The sequence below is a fragment of the Callithrix jacchus genome, chromosome 17 (assembly GCF_049354715.1).
Source record: "Callithrix jacchus isolate 240 chromosome 17, calJac240_pri, whole genome shotgun sequence".
NCBI lineage: Eukaryota > Metazoa > Chordata > Mammalia > Primates > Cebidae > Callithrix > Callithrix jacchus.
The window spans coordinates 43,799,017-43,811,579 of record NC_133518.1 but is presented as its reverse complement, the minus strand read 5'-3'; the positions used below and the strand labels follow the sequence as shown (position 1 = coordinate 43,811,579).

General features: G+C 38.3%; 1 long non-coding RNA gene across 3 annotated transcripts in view; it reads right to left on the bottom strand.

Annotated features, from left to right (window-relative positions):
- The window catches only part of LOC118148765 (uncharacterized), a 393,523-nt gene that overhangs the window by 110,550 nt on the left and 270,410 nt on the right, over positions 1–12,563 (bottom strand). For all 3 annotated transcript variants that reach the window (XR_013528609.1, XR_008477323.2, XR_013528610.1), the window contains exon 3: positions 7,697–7,829. This is a non-coding gene — a long non-coding RNA (uncharacterized LOC118148765). The remainder of the gene's footprint in view (positions 1–7,696; positions 7,830–12,563) is intronic.

Here is a 12,563-nt window from a genome sequence, read left to right as displayed (position 1 = left end):
TTCAAACTACACTACAAGGCTACAGTAATCAAATCAGCATGGTACTGGTACCAAAACAGAAATATAGACCAATGGAACAGAACAGAGGCCTCAGAAATAATGCCACACATCTACAACCATCTGATCTTTGACAAACCTGATGAAAACAAGCAATGGGGAAAGGATTTCTTGTTCAATAAATGGTGTTGGAATAACTGGCTAGCCATGTGCAGATAACAGAAATCGGACCCCTTCCTGACACCTTACACTAAAATTAACTACAGATGGATTAAAGACTTCAACATAAAACCCAACACCATAAAAACCCTAGAAGAAAACCTAGGCAAAACCATTTTGGACATAGGCATCGGCAAGGACCTCATGACTAAAACATCAAAAGCATTGGCAACAAAAGCCAAAATAGACAAATGATGATATCTAATTAAACTTAAGAGCTTCTGTACAGCAAAAGAAACAATCATTAGACTGAACCAGCAACTGATAGAATAGGAAAAATATTTTGCAATCTACCCATCTGACAAAGGGCTAATACCTAGAATCTACCAAGAACTAAAACAGATTTACAAGGAAAAAACAACCCCATTCAAAAGTGAGCGAAGGACATGAACAGACACTTTTTAAAAGAAGAGATATATGAGGCCAAGAAACATATAAAAAATTGCTCATCATCACTGGTCATTAGAGAAATACAAATCAAAACCACATTGAGATACTATCACACCAGTTAGAATGGCAATCATTAAAAAATCTGGAGACAACAGATGCTGGAGAGGTTGTGGAGAAATAAGAACACTTTTACATGGGAGTGTAAATAGTTCAACCATTGTGGAAGATAATGTGGCAATTTCTCAAGGACCTAGAAATAGAAATTCCATTTGACCCAGCAATCCCATTACTGGGTATATATCCAAAGGATTATAAATCTTTCTATTATAAAGACACATGCACATGTATGTTCATTATGGCACTGTTTACAATAGCAAAGACCGGGAACCAACCCAAATGCCCATCGACTGGACAAGGAAAATGTGGCACACATACACCATGGAATACTATGCAGCCACAAAAAACGATAAGTTCATGTCCTTTGTAGGGACATGGATGAATCTGGAAACCATCATCCTCAGCAAATGGACACAAGAACAGAAAATCAAACACTGCATATTCTTACTCATAGGCAGGTGTTGAACCATGAGAACACATGGACACAGGGAGGGTAGCATCACATACTGGGGTCTTTTATGGGGGAATAGGGGAGGGACAGCAGGGGTAGGGAGGTTGGGAAGAAATAACATGGGGGGGAAATACCAGATATAGGTGACGGGGGATGGAGGCAACAAACCACATTGCCATGTATGTATCTATGCAACCTATGCATGATCTGCACATGTACCCCAGAACCTATAGTGCAATAAAAATATGTATTAAATAAAATAATAAAAACACTAGCCTCTCTACGTTAAATTATATAGTACCTTTGTTGAAAACCAATGACCTATTTATTATATCTATTTCTGAATGTTTTATTCCACTGACTTTTGCCTAATAAGTCTGGAAATTCAGTACTGCATGTCTTCTGCTATTATTCTTCCTCATAAAAATGGTTTGCTATTCTGGGTTCTTTCCATTTCTGTATAAATTGTAGAATCATCTTTTCAATTTGTACAAAAAAAAGTCCACTAGAACTTTATTGCATTAAATCTATAGAACCTTTCAGAAGAACCGGCATCGTAGCAATATTGAGTCTTCAAATTAATAAACACTACATATTAATACGTTTCTTGAACCTTTTAAAATTTTTCCCAGCAATTATTTTTAGTATACTGAAAATATATTTAGTATGTATAGATTTTGCTTGTAGTTTTGAAATTTTCCCCTAGATATTTAACTTTTTTCTTAAAAACTTTATACCTCTGATGCTATTTTAAATGGTATTTCAAATGTCAATTCTCAAGTTTTTGCTATTAGTATATATAAATAGAATTCATTTTTGTGATGATCTTGTGTCCTTAAAATCTATAAAATCATTTAGTAGTTCTCATAGCTTTTTTATAGGCTTATTACATTTTTCTATGGAGAAAATTACATCATCTGTAATCTAGTCCTTCTTTCCTAATCTATGTCTTTTTGCTTCTTTTTCCTGCCTTATGCACTGGCCACAATTTTCAGTGCAAAGTTATATAAGAGTAGGGGGAGTAATCATGCTTCTCTTGTCTCCTAATCTTAGGGAAAAATCATTCACTCTTTCACCACTGAGTATAATGCTAGCTGTGGGTTTTCTAAAAATGCTTTGTTTGGCAGGCTGAGGAAATTCTATTTTATTCCTAGTTTTTTTTTTAATTTTCATCATGAAATTTTGAATTACATCAAATGTTTATCTGCAACTATTGAGATGAATAATTTTTTGTGTTAGTATATTACTGTGAATTACATTGATAGATTTTCAAATAATAAACCAATCTTCTGCTTTATTCCAAACTAGAAATGACCCATGCCAATAAAACAATGGTTAAACAAATTGTGATGTACACATACCTTCGTCCTTTATTTTCCCTATATCAGCGATAAAAAGGCAGGAAACAAAAAAAAAAGACAAATGATGTGGGTAAATCACAAGAAGGGAACCCCAAATTTCTAGCAAGTATATGAAGAAATTCTGAACCTCACTGGTAATCAGAGAACTGCACAGTAAAATAAGAAATCACTATACTTTATAACTGATCTCAACAGCTACAGGTTTCTGGTTGCTTCCTTCTCAGTGGGACACAAAAGAATTGACACCATGGCAAAACAACCAATTATTGACAAAAATTAAGCAATCACTATCCAGTGGCTGGCTGAGAGAAGAGTAACTGATGTTGCTGTGTTTGAGGTCAATCTGGCAGGTAGGAGTAACAGAAAGCATTCCCATTCTTTGATACTTCTCTGAGAGAAACTCTTACACAAGACCAAGGACAAGGAGAAACATGCAAGAATGTTTATCTTTGTGCTGTTTATGATAGCAAGAGAAGAAAGCAACCTAGTTGTCCTTCTGTCTGGATAAACAATTTTGGAATCTTCCTATGATGGAATGGTACACTGTACAGAAATGAAAATGATTTAATTTTCATATAGCAACAAGGATAGACCTAAAAATCATATTGAGTAGAAAAAGTCAACAGCAAAATGAGGTCTACAGCACAGAACAATATATGCAAATTAAAGCACACCACACACACACACACACACACACACACACACACACACTTTAAGATGTAGTCTTGCTGTCTCCCAGGCTAGAGTGTAATAGTATGACCTCATCTCACTGCAACTTCCACCTCCTGGGTTAAAGTGATTTTCCTATCTCAGCCTCCTGAGTAGCTGGGATTATAACTGTGTACCACCACACCCAGCTTATTTTTGTATTTTTAGTAGAGACAGGGTTTTGCCATGTTGGTCAGGCTGGTCTTGAACTCCTGACCTCAGGTGATCTGCTTGCATTAGCCTCCCAAAATGCTGGGATTACAGGCATGAGCCACCACACCCAGCCTGCATTATATATTTTTAAGAATAGACTTATTTGAATAAACACATGAAAACTGAAGAGAAAGGATGCATATGAACTATTTTAGAATGGGCTTCTACAGAGTAAGGGAATGGGAGTGGGCTTTTGAAATAAAGGCGGAAAATTGAAATAAAATAAACAAGAGAGAGTCTTTGCACCGAAGAAAGGATAAGCTTTGAGCTGAAACAAGTGATCAAAGATCAAATGAGTCTGGGTATCTGCATCTAAAAAATTATTTTTTAAGTTTTCATTTGAAATGAAATTTCAGTCCTTGAGAGAGATCAGTGAAAGATAGATTTGGGAACCCAGGTGCCTCTTTCCACAAAGCCTTTCCACAGACCAGAAAAAAAGCAGCCATGTCTTTTACTAGACCCAAAAGCTACAAACTGTGAAAGATCATAGTCTGGGTGATTTGTTGTGCTGTTCTGACCCCAGGACAATCTCAGTCCTGTCTCTTTAGGTATGTTATTTTGCTACTGCTGATGATTATATCCCAATGTCATAAACACTGAACTAAAGGAACTTAACAATCCAACCATCTCAAACTCCTCTCATTTTGACTCCCTCAAAGAAAGGAAGTCTCTCCACACCTGCAAGAAGAGAAGACTCTCCTGACTTTCTCCACCCACTGAAGGAATGAGAGAGCTGTGTGTCCTCTCTTCCTTCTGCTGGAGTTGATGCAATGAGTTGTCCTACCTGAGTCAAATCACCATCAAGATTAAAAGAGCTAGAAAAAGAGCTAGTTTTCAAATTAATTTTTCCATAGAGACATGCTCTGGTTTGAGTGGGTTACTAGCTAGCATCAAGCTAGTTAATGTAAATCAACTCTTGGTTTGCGTCCCACCAAGAGTGAAGCAACCAAAAACTTCTGTCAAGATCACTGGGAAAAATATGATACAGGCAGAAAATTTGCTTTATCTATCCATCTATCTGCCACCTACCCACCAGCTAGCCCTCTATTCATCCATCCATCTATACATCAATCTATCAACCTACTTCTCTGGCAAAGCTATGAAAATGTCATAGAGAAGATGACTCTGTAATCATTGCCTTTGCTGCCAATGGTATATTTCTATGGATAAAAGAGAGAGAGAAAGAGAAGTGGGGAGAGAAAGAAAAAAATGTTAACTATTTTCATACTTCGTTTTCATAGTAAATTTTTGTTATTCACTTTAAGTACTCAGTAAAATGCCATTAAATACTCAATGGTATTTTGTTTTGAGCAAGTAGCACATTTAGAAACAATACTTTATAGCATTTGGACCAAGTATTCAATACAAATTTCTGGTACTATATTTATAAGGCAGTTCCTTAACCTTAAAAAGAACGATGGGTTGTGCATTCTATAGCATTTCTGTTGCAATGCTATACCCATTCCAGGTATGGCCCCAGATCTGTATTATTGCAGTAACATGTTTTCTTTGTCCTCTTCCACATACTCACCATTGCATGGATACACTTGTCCACTGCTTTGATGACTCTGGAGAGGACACTGCTGGCTGCCCTCTCCTCCAACATCTATCTCTTACCATCTATTGTGTAGCAGGCACAGGCTCTGAGTGAGGGTGATCTATCAATCCCATTCCTGACATTGGGCCCACAAGTCCTACAGCATATCATCCTCCTCAACAGAATAACTGGTTCAAGTAGAATAAAATTCAGGACTTTTGATGGTTTGGAAAAGAAAATATCTCTTTCTCTGAATGGAATGTATGTGGATGTAAAGCCTAGGACTGCTGCAACCATTGAACTCTAAGGCAAGACACTCTGGGAATGCAACTGACTCAAAATGGCAGAACACAAAGAATGCCAGAGAAATGGAGCCAGAGCCCTGGTCAGAATGTGCCAAAAGACTGCACCCTCTACCTCTAGACATTTTAGTCACATGAGTCATTTGTTTTAACCAGTTTGCCTTCTTCCTTTCCATTATACTTCTTGGGAACTGAACACATCATTACCAAACTAGCCCCAAAGAGCTAAGGGTAACCAAGGAGTGGGAGCTGGAGGCAGTTTATTTTGTGGAAATTCTGTTCCTTATTTACTATCCAGCGTGTTTTGTAGCCTCCAGGAGCTTTCTTTGCTCATCTGTGATTAGATCAGCTCATAAGGAACCACTTTTTCTTTCTAAACCTGCTTTCCTCTATTTGTAGAACCTCTCACACTTGTGGCTCAATCTAAAGGCCATAATCTGGCCATAATTTGACTGCAGGAACTCTGAGACATCCACCAAGAGCCCTTGTACTCTTAACTTGTGCCAACTGACAGTGCCGAGTGAGGGGGAATGCCAGCTGCACCTTTTCAGTCATAGGCCCACAGCCCCTAAGACAGAGGAAATGCCAACAGCAGAGGAATTGGATTGGAAATGTAATTCCAATGCAAAAATGAAATTGCAGCTTGATGGATTGATATGTCTATTAAAGAGTCCAAGAAAATCAGTCACTGCTGACCACAGCAGCCACAAGGTTCCTGCCCCTAACATTCTGCTGCTACTATGTCCTATATCTGCTCAAACTCCTCAGACTTCCATCCACCTTCCAAAGACAGGGTCCCTTCCTGGTCTTGATTTCTCCACTATCAGTTTTCCGTTACCACTATACCCAGAGTCACCATTTCCAGAGCACCAAAGGTCCAAACTACTCTACCACCACCACCACTACTGCTACGTTCCATCCTTAGTAACCCAATGTTTTCTCGTCCTTACACCTTTCCTTGTTCTTCTGCCCTCACTTGAGTCTTCTTTCCCAACACCTCTGCCTTTCTAAATTCTCCCTGTCCTCCTTGAGACTGCTTCTGAGTAGAAAATATTTCAAAGAAAAGGAATGAGCTTTGAAGTCAAATTGATCTAAGTTTAAATTCTACCTAGGATGATTATGAGTGATGGAAACAGCTAAATTTGTCTGGTTCAAGGATACCAAAATTCAGAATCCACTTCTGCACAGTCACCTGTTCCATTTCTCTTTCCTCCCCTATAGTGTCATATACCAGGAACAACATCCTGAAGAGATCCCTATGTATTACCATGAACAAAACTGTGGCCTCCATTCCACTCTAGCCCCCAGTAATCTAGAATAAACCATGCAGAGGGCTTCTTTTACCTGAGAGGCAGCTATAATCAAAGCCATCTGTAAGCCTTCCTTTCTAAAGTTCACCTCTTCAAAGACGAGGAAAGGTTATTCCAAGGAAAAGCACCCAAAACATAAAAGGAAAGGGTTTTGAATACCAAAAACAGAGCTCTCCTTTTCAACCTACCACTCAGGCATTTTTTGGTTGAGGCAATTTTGGGGTAGATGTTGTCTTAAAATTTGTGTGTAAGCACACAGGACAAGGGAAAAGGAGAAAAGGAAGGTAAAACTCAATTGGTTCATTGGGCCTTACAACTTTGGATCAGAAAGACCACTAGTCTCTTCCACTTATTTCATCCTTAGCCATTTAGGTCCCCAAGCTTATCCCTTAGGAGATCTCAGAACCATCAAAATAACCACTGGCCTTTTGGCAAATAATCCTTCCAAAGAGTAATACATCATGTTAATTTAACTTATGCAAGCAAAATAAATAGCACAAAACTTTTGACCTTGCAATTTTACCACTCAAGGCCCCAAGGGACAAGCCATCTCACAGTTTAAAGGTCTATCTCTATATTCTGGGAGTTTACCACAGTTTTGTTGTCTCTTATGATTTTGCTCAAATACCTTTGTTAGTATTGAGACTCTGCATTCACTGGAATAGAGGTTTCCCTAGAAGCTCTTGAATTCTATGGCTTCTACTTATCTATAACATTTCTCCACTGCTTTGACTTCTAATATAAGCAGCATGATTGTCTCTCCCAACAATGTCAGGTCACTGTCCTGGCACAACTTTATTGTTCTGTATTTGCCCTAAAATATGTATAAATTGTTTGCTTTCCTAAAACTTTTAAGAGCTTTTTGAGGACTCATTTGGCTAACCCAAGTCTGTTAGTAAACATTGCTCAAGAAAATTTATGCTGAGGTCTGTTTTTCATTCTGTAAGTTTTTCTCTATAAGCAAAGGCATTCCAATGTCTTTGAAGCTATCGGTGTTTCCTGTAGAGTCAGAGTGATGAAGGTAGAATCCTCCCCTCTAAAACCATTAGTAAAGGGTTTATTCAGCATATCATTTCTTCATTTTCTCTTACCTCCTTCGTCAGGTCAGCTGCTCAGATTCAGATGGAACATAAGCAATAATGTTTTTTCCAAGGTTTCTCTTCCTTTCTGTCAGTGGACTGACTTGACATTTTGTTGGCAGCCTTCAGAGAAGTTCATAATTCTCTAGAAAATGTTGAAAGCAATTTAGAGGTACTTAGCACATATAATAAATAAGTTTTCAAAACAATGTATCTCAAAATTGTCAATGGTATCCAGACTGGGTGAAACACCTTTTTCTCTGTTGGTTTTTCCTGGCAGCTGTTAACAAATAATCATAAAGACTATCAAGACTGAGACAGCAGTTCTGTGACCATAAATCACTGATTTTCTGTGACAAACTTACATTGCCCCAAAAATATGTTCCAGAAATGACAATACACTGGCATCATATTACTTCTTTCAATCTGACTGTATGTTCAGAAGTCAAAAATTCTTGGTCAGAGTAGGCATGGAGTAGTATCTGTAGCTTTGGCCTCCCACCATCCCTTTGCCATTGCACTGGTACCTTATCCCAGTCTTTCTCTTGGGAACCACCCCCTCTCATTTTCAACCCATGTAATCTGAATGAGTTAATGCCATTCAATGCCATACATGCCCAGCTGTAAAGGGAAACATGTAATTTGAGTCTAAGCCAATTGGCACTCTGCATTTTTCTAGCCACAGTGATGGACTTAAACTGAGATACCATCTCATGCCCGTTAGAATGGCAATCGTTAAAAAATCTGGAGACAACACATGCTGGAGAGGATATGGAGAAATAACACTTTTACACTGTTGGTGGGAGTATAAATTAGTTCAACCATTGTGGAAGACAGTGTGGCGATTCCTCAAGGACCTAGAAACAGAAATTCCACTTGACGCAGCAATCCCATTACTGGGTATATATCCAAAGGATTATAAATCGTTCTACTCTAAGGACACATGCACACATATGTTCACTGCAGCACTATTTACAACAGCAAAGACCTGAACCCCAATACCCATCAATGACAGACTGGACAAGGAAAATATGGCACATATACACCATGGAATACTATGCAGCCATAAAAAACGATGAGTTTGTGTCCTTTGTAGGGACATGGATGAATCTGAAAACCATCGTTCTCAACAAACTGACACAAGAACAGAAAATCAAACACTGCAATATTCTCACTCACAGGCAGGTGTTGGACAATGAGAACCCATGGCCACAGGGAGGGGAGCATCACACACTGGGGTCTGTTGTGGGGGAATAGGGAGGGACGGAGGGGTAGGGAGGTTGGGGAGGGATAACATGGGGAGAAATGCCAGGTATAGGTGATGGGTGGATGGAGGCAACAAACAACATTGCCATGTATGAACCTATGCAACAATCCTGCATGATCTGCACATATATCCCAGAACTTAAAAAAACCCTTTTTTCCCCCGCTTAAGCAAGTCTTCATTAGGTATTCTTTTACTTCAAAACAAAACATAAAACCATGACTGCCCACTGTACACCCTTATTTGGGTTTGAAAAATACACTCAGCAAAGACAAAAGTACAAACTGAACGATGTGATAAAGAACCTCTGTTTTTACATTTCTTAAAGTAGCTAACACACCCTAGGCACACTCCAGCTTTCCAAGATAGCATGTATGTGTTTGATTGAATAAATGAATACATACGGAAAGTTAAGAATAAGTCATGCCAAGTGTTAGGGAATCCCTGAGTTTCAAAACAGTAATCATTGGAATTGGAATCCCTAGGGTGGATATGAAAATGTTGAATGAGCAGAGCTCACTAAATATTGAGCCACAGAATAAAATGCCTGTGAGCAAGATAGCATTCACTGACCAGGCTACTGGCAAGACCACCTGTCTCCCTGAAACTGGGAATACACAAGGCTAAGGCAAAGTCCTTGCTTTCTAGCCCAAACTGCAAATGAACCCCAGAGGAGTGAACAATCAGATTCAAGGCCTCAGAGGGCCCCCACCACAAAGAGGTGTAAAGATGTAGGCTGAGAGGGCAGTGTGAATTCAGAAAAGTACAGTCATACAGAGCCCAATCCCATCGCAGCCTCTTCCTGACACTAGTAAGTTAAGCAGGTCCACACTCTGAAAATATTTTTAGACAAGGACAGCCCAGAAATCCAAGGAAAATGATCCCCATAAGACCTGGAAATGAAAGAGGAACCAGAACATAAGCGAGAGCGGCTTTAGAAAAGTATAAATGGTGAAAAATTTTGTTCTCATCTACTGCAGCCTATGTCTCCTATTAGAACCTTCCTCCAGAGAGCCAGGTCTTCCATGACTTCAGTCATAAAGGAAATGAGTCGGAGACTCCTTGTACAAAGAATTTGGGAATTGGTGTGAGTAAAGTGACACCAAGAATAGGAATCCAAGGAAAAAGAGAGATGCTCAGAACAAGGTCAGATTTCAATTCAGACTCACAACTTTCAGCTCAAGTGGTGAAACTTATCAGACATTGACAAGGCAACGCTGAAATCTCCCTCTCTGAACAAAGAATGGAATTCCATTGCAGTAGTTGTATTCTTTCAGCTTCTAACTTACATAATTAAAACACAAATCTCTTTGGAGAGAAAGTAGTTTAGACTAACTAGTGTCAGTCATTTTTGTTCCTCTGTATGAAAGCCTTGTCACTAGAGAAGAGTGTGATAGCTAGAAACAAACACATAAAGAGGGTGAGGAAATGGAACATGACTGAGAGAAAAATGTATTTGGGCAAGTGACACACTAGAGAGAAAAACACAGACTTTAGGGTTAGAAAGACATAACCCTGGATTCAAGTCTTGACCACCTATTTATTAACTCTTATATTGGCCTAAGTACATCACTTCTTTGAAACTCTACTACTTTCTCTGTGAAGAGTGAATATTAATACCAATCTCCAAGATTCTGATTGTATTATCCTATCTTTTATACCCACATATTCCTCATCATTTTCCTGGCTAACTCCTATTCAGGCCATATGTCACCTCATGTCACCTCCTCAGGAAGACTGGATTGAAAAAGTGCTCCTTGTCTGAGTCCCACAGCATCTAACTACACAAAGCAGAATTTGCATCAATTGTAACTCTTATTTTTCTGCACTGTGACTTTGTCCTCTGTCTCCAATAAAGTGAGAGGACTTTAAGACTCAGTGTCTGTATTTCATTCATGAGTGCATCCCCAGTGCTTATAAAACTTGAAAAAATAAGAGGGATCTCAAGGGCTCACCTAGGAGAGATAGAAACACTGGGCTTAGGTGGGCCTGGAAGAAGCAGGGGAACCCTGCAGGAAGCTGTTCTTCCACTACAAGAGGAAACAATGCAGGCAGGGCTGAGAGAAAGATGGGCAGCTACATCACTTCTGTTTTCCCCAACCCAACTTTCTAACCTGGAGCAGAAATCTGAATGGAGATAAGACAGGAGTTGTGACACTACTATTAGACAAAGTTGAATTCAAGGTCAAAAGCATTGCATAGGGACAGAAGCAGTCATTTAATGATGATGAAGGCTGCAGTCCATGTGGATTATACTGTCATGAACCATTAGGAATCAAATAACAAAGCATCAATATTTGTAAAGGAAAATCATAGGAAAATAAAAGAAACTGACAAAAATATAAAAGTAATAAAAAGGTTCAAGTACACCTGTTTCAATCTTTGACAGATAAAGTATATAAAATGTAAGGATATAAAATATATGAATAATTAAAATTATGTCTTTCTAGATTGCTATAGTGCATGTATAAAAATTAACATCTTTCAGGAATAAATTCCAAGAAGCTATTATAATACAAACCACATTCTAAGATGGCAATACAATAAAACGAATAAGTAGCAAATGTAGAAACAGAAAAGTCAAATCTTTGAAAATCAGGAGAAAAACATCTCAATTAACTATTGGGTCAAAGTTAATAGATTTAGCTGTAATTGTTAAATATCTTTTAAAAATAACATTACAAATTAGAACTAGAAAAAATTCAAAATGATTAAAACATAAAAATTTTTTAAAAGTTCAAGAAAAAATTAATTGGTGGTAAACAAATAGAATGTTTTAAAAGCAGATTCTTCAGAGAAAAAAATTCAATATGGCTAATATATCATGTCAGCTTAATATATCATTATTAAGCTAATCAAGGAGACACCAGAGAAAAGTGAAATCCAACTTAAATAAATTTTTTTAAAAAGATACAGGATATGAGTCAAAAATAAAATGTAGAAAGTACAAAATTATAAAATTAGGAATGAAAAAAGGAGAAAACACAAATGCAAGGAAATCCAAAGATACACAAAAGAACACTTCGTTCAACAATGAGTAACTTTGAAGATATGAATGAAATGTGTATTCAAAGGAAAATATAAATTACCCAAACCAAAAAGAAAAAAATACATGAGAGGAAAAACCATGATAGAAACTAAGTAATATGGCAAAGAAGTCCTGGGGAAAATGGCAAATAGGAGGCAAGACTAACTGGGAGCTCTGACAGAGCAGCCTGTGGAGACCCACATCATGAATTTTTGCTCCAAGACCTACCACAGGAACATATCTCAGGAAAGCTAAGAAAATCCACAGACCCTTTGAAGGAGGTAGATTGCCACTGAAGGTTCTGTGGGACAGCTGAGGAAATACAAAGGACGTAATCTCTTGGGGGTTATATGGCCCTGCCTGCCACCTGAAAAACCCAAATACTTATCCCAAGGTGACTCTAGGACAAGCTTGTATCCTCCCTATACAACCACAGCTGAGGCCCTCTTAAAAGCACCACCTCCTGGTTGGAGTCCAACCAATATAAAACCAGCACACTTAACAAAAATACAACCAAGAACCATACACAGTCCACTTTACTCCCCTGCTATCTCCACCAGAGCAGGTGCTGGTATCCATGGCTGAGA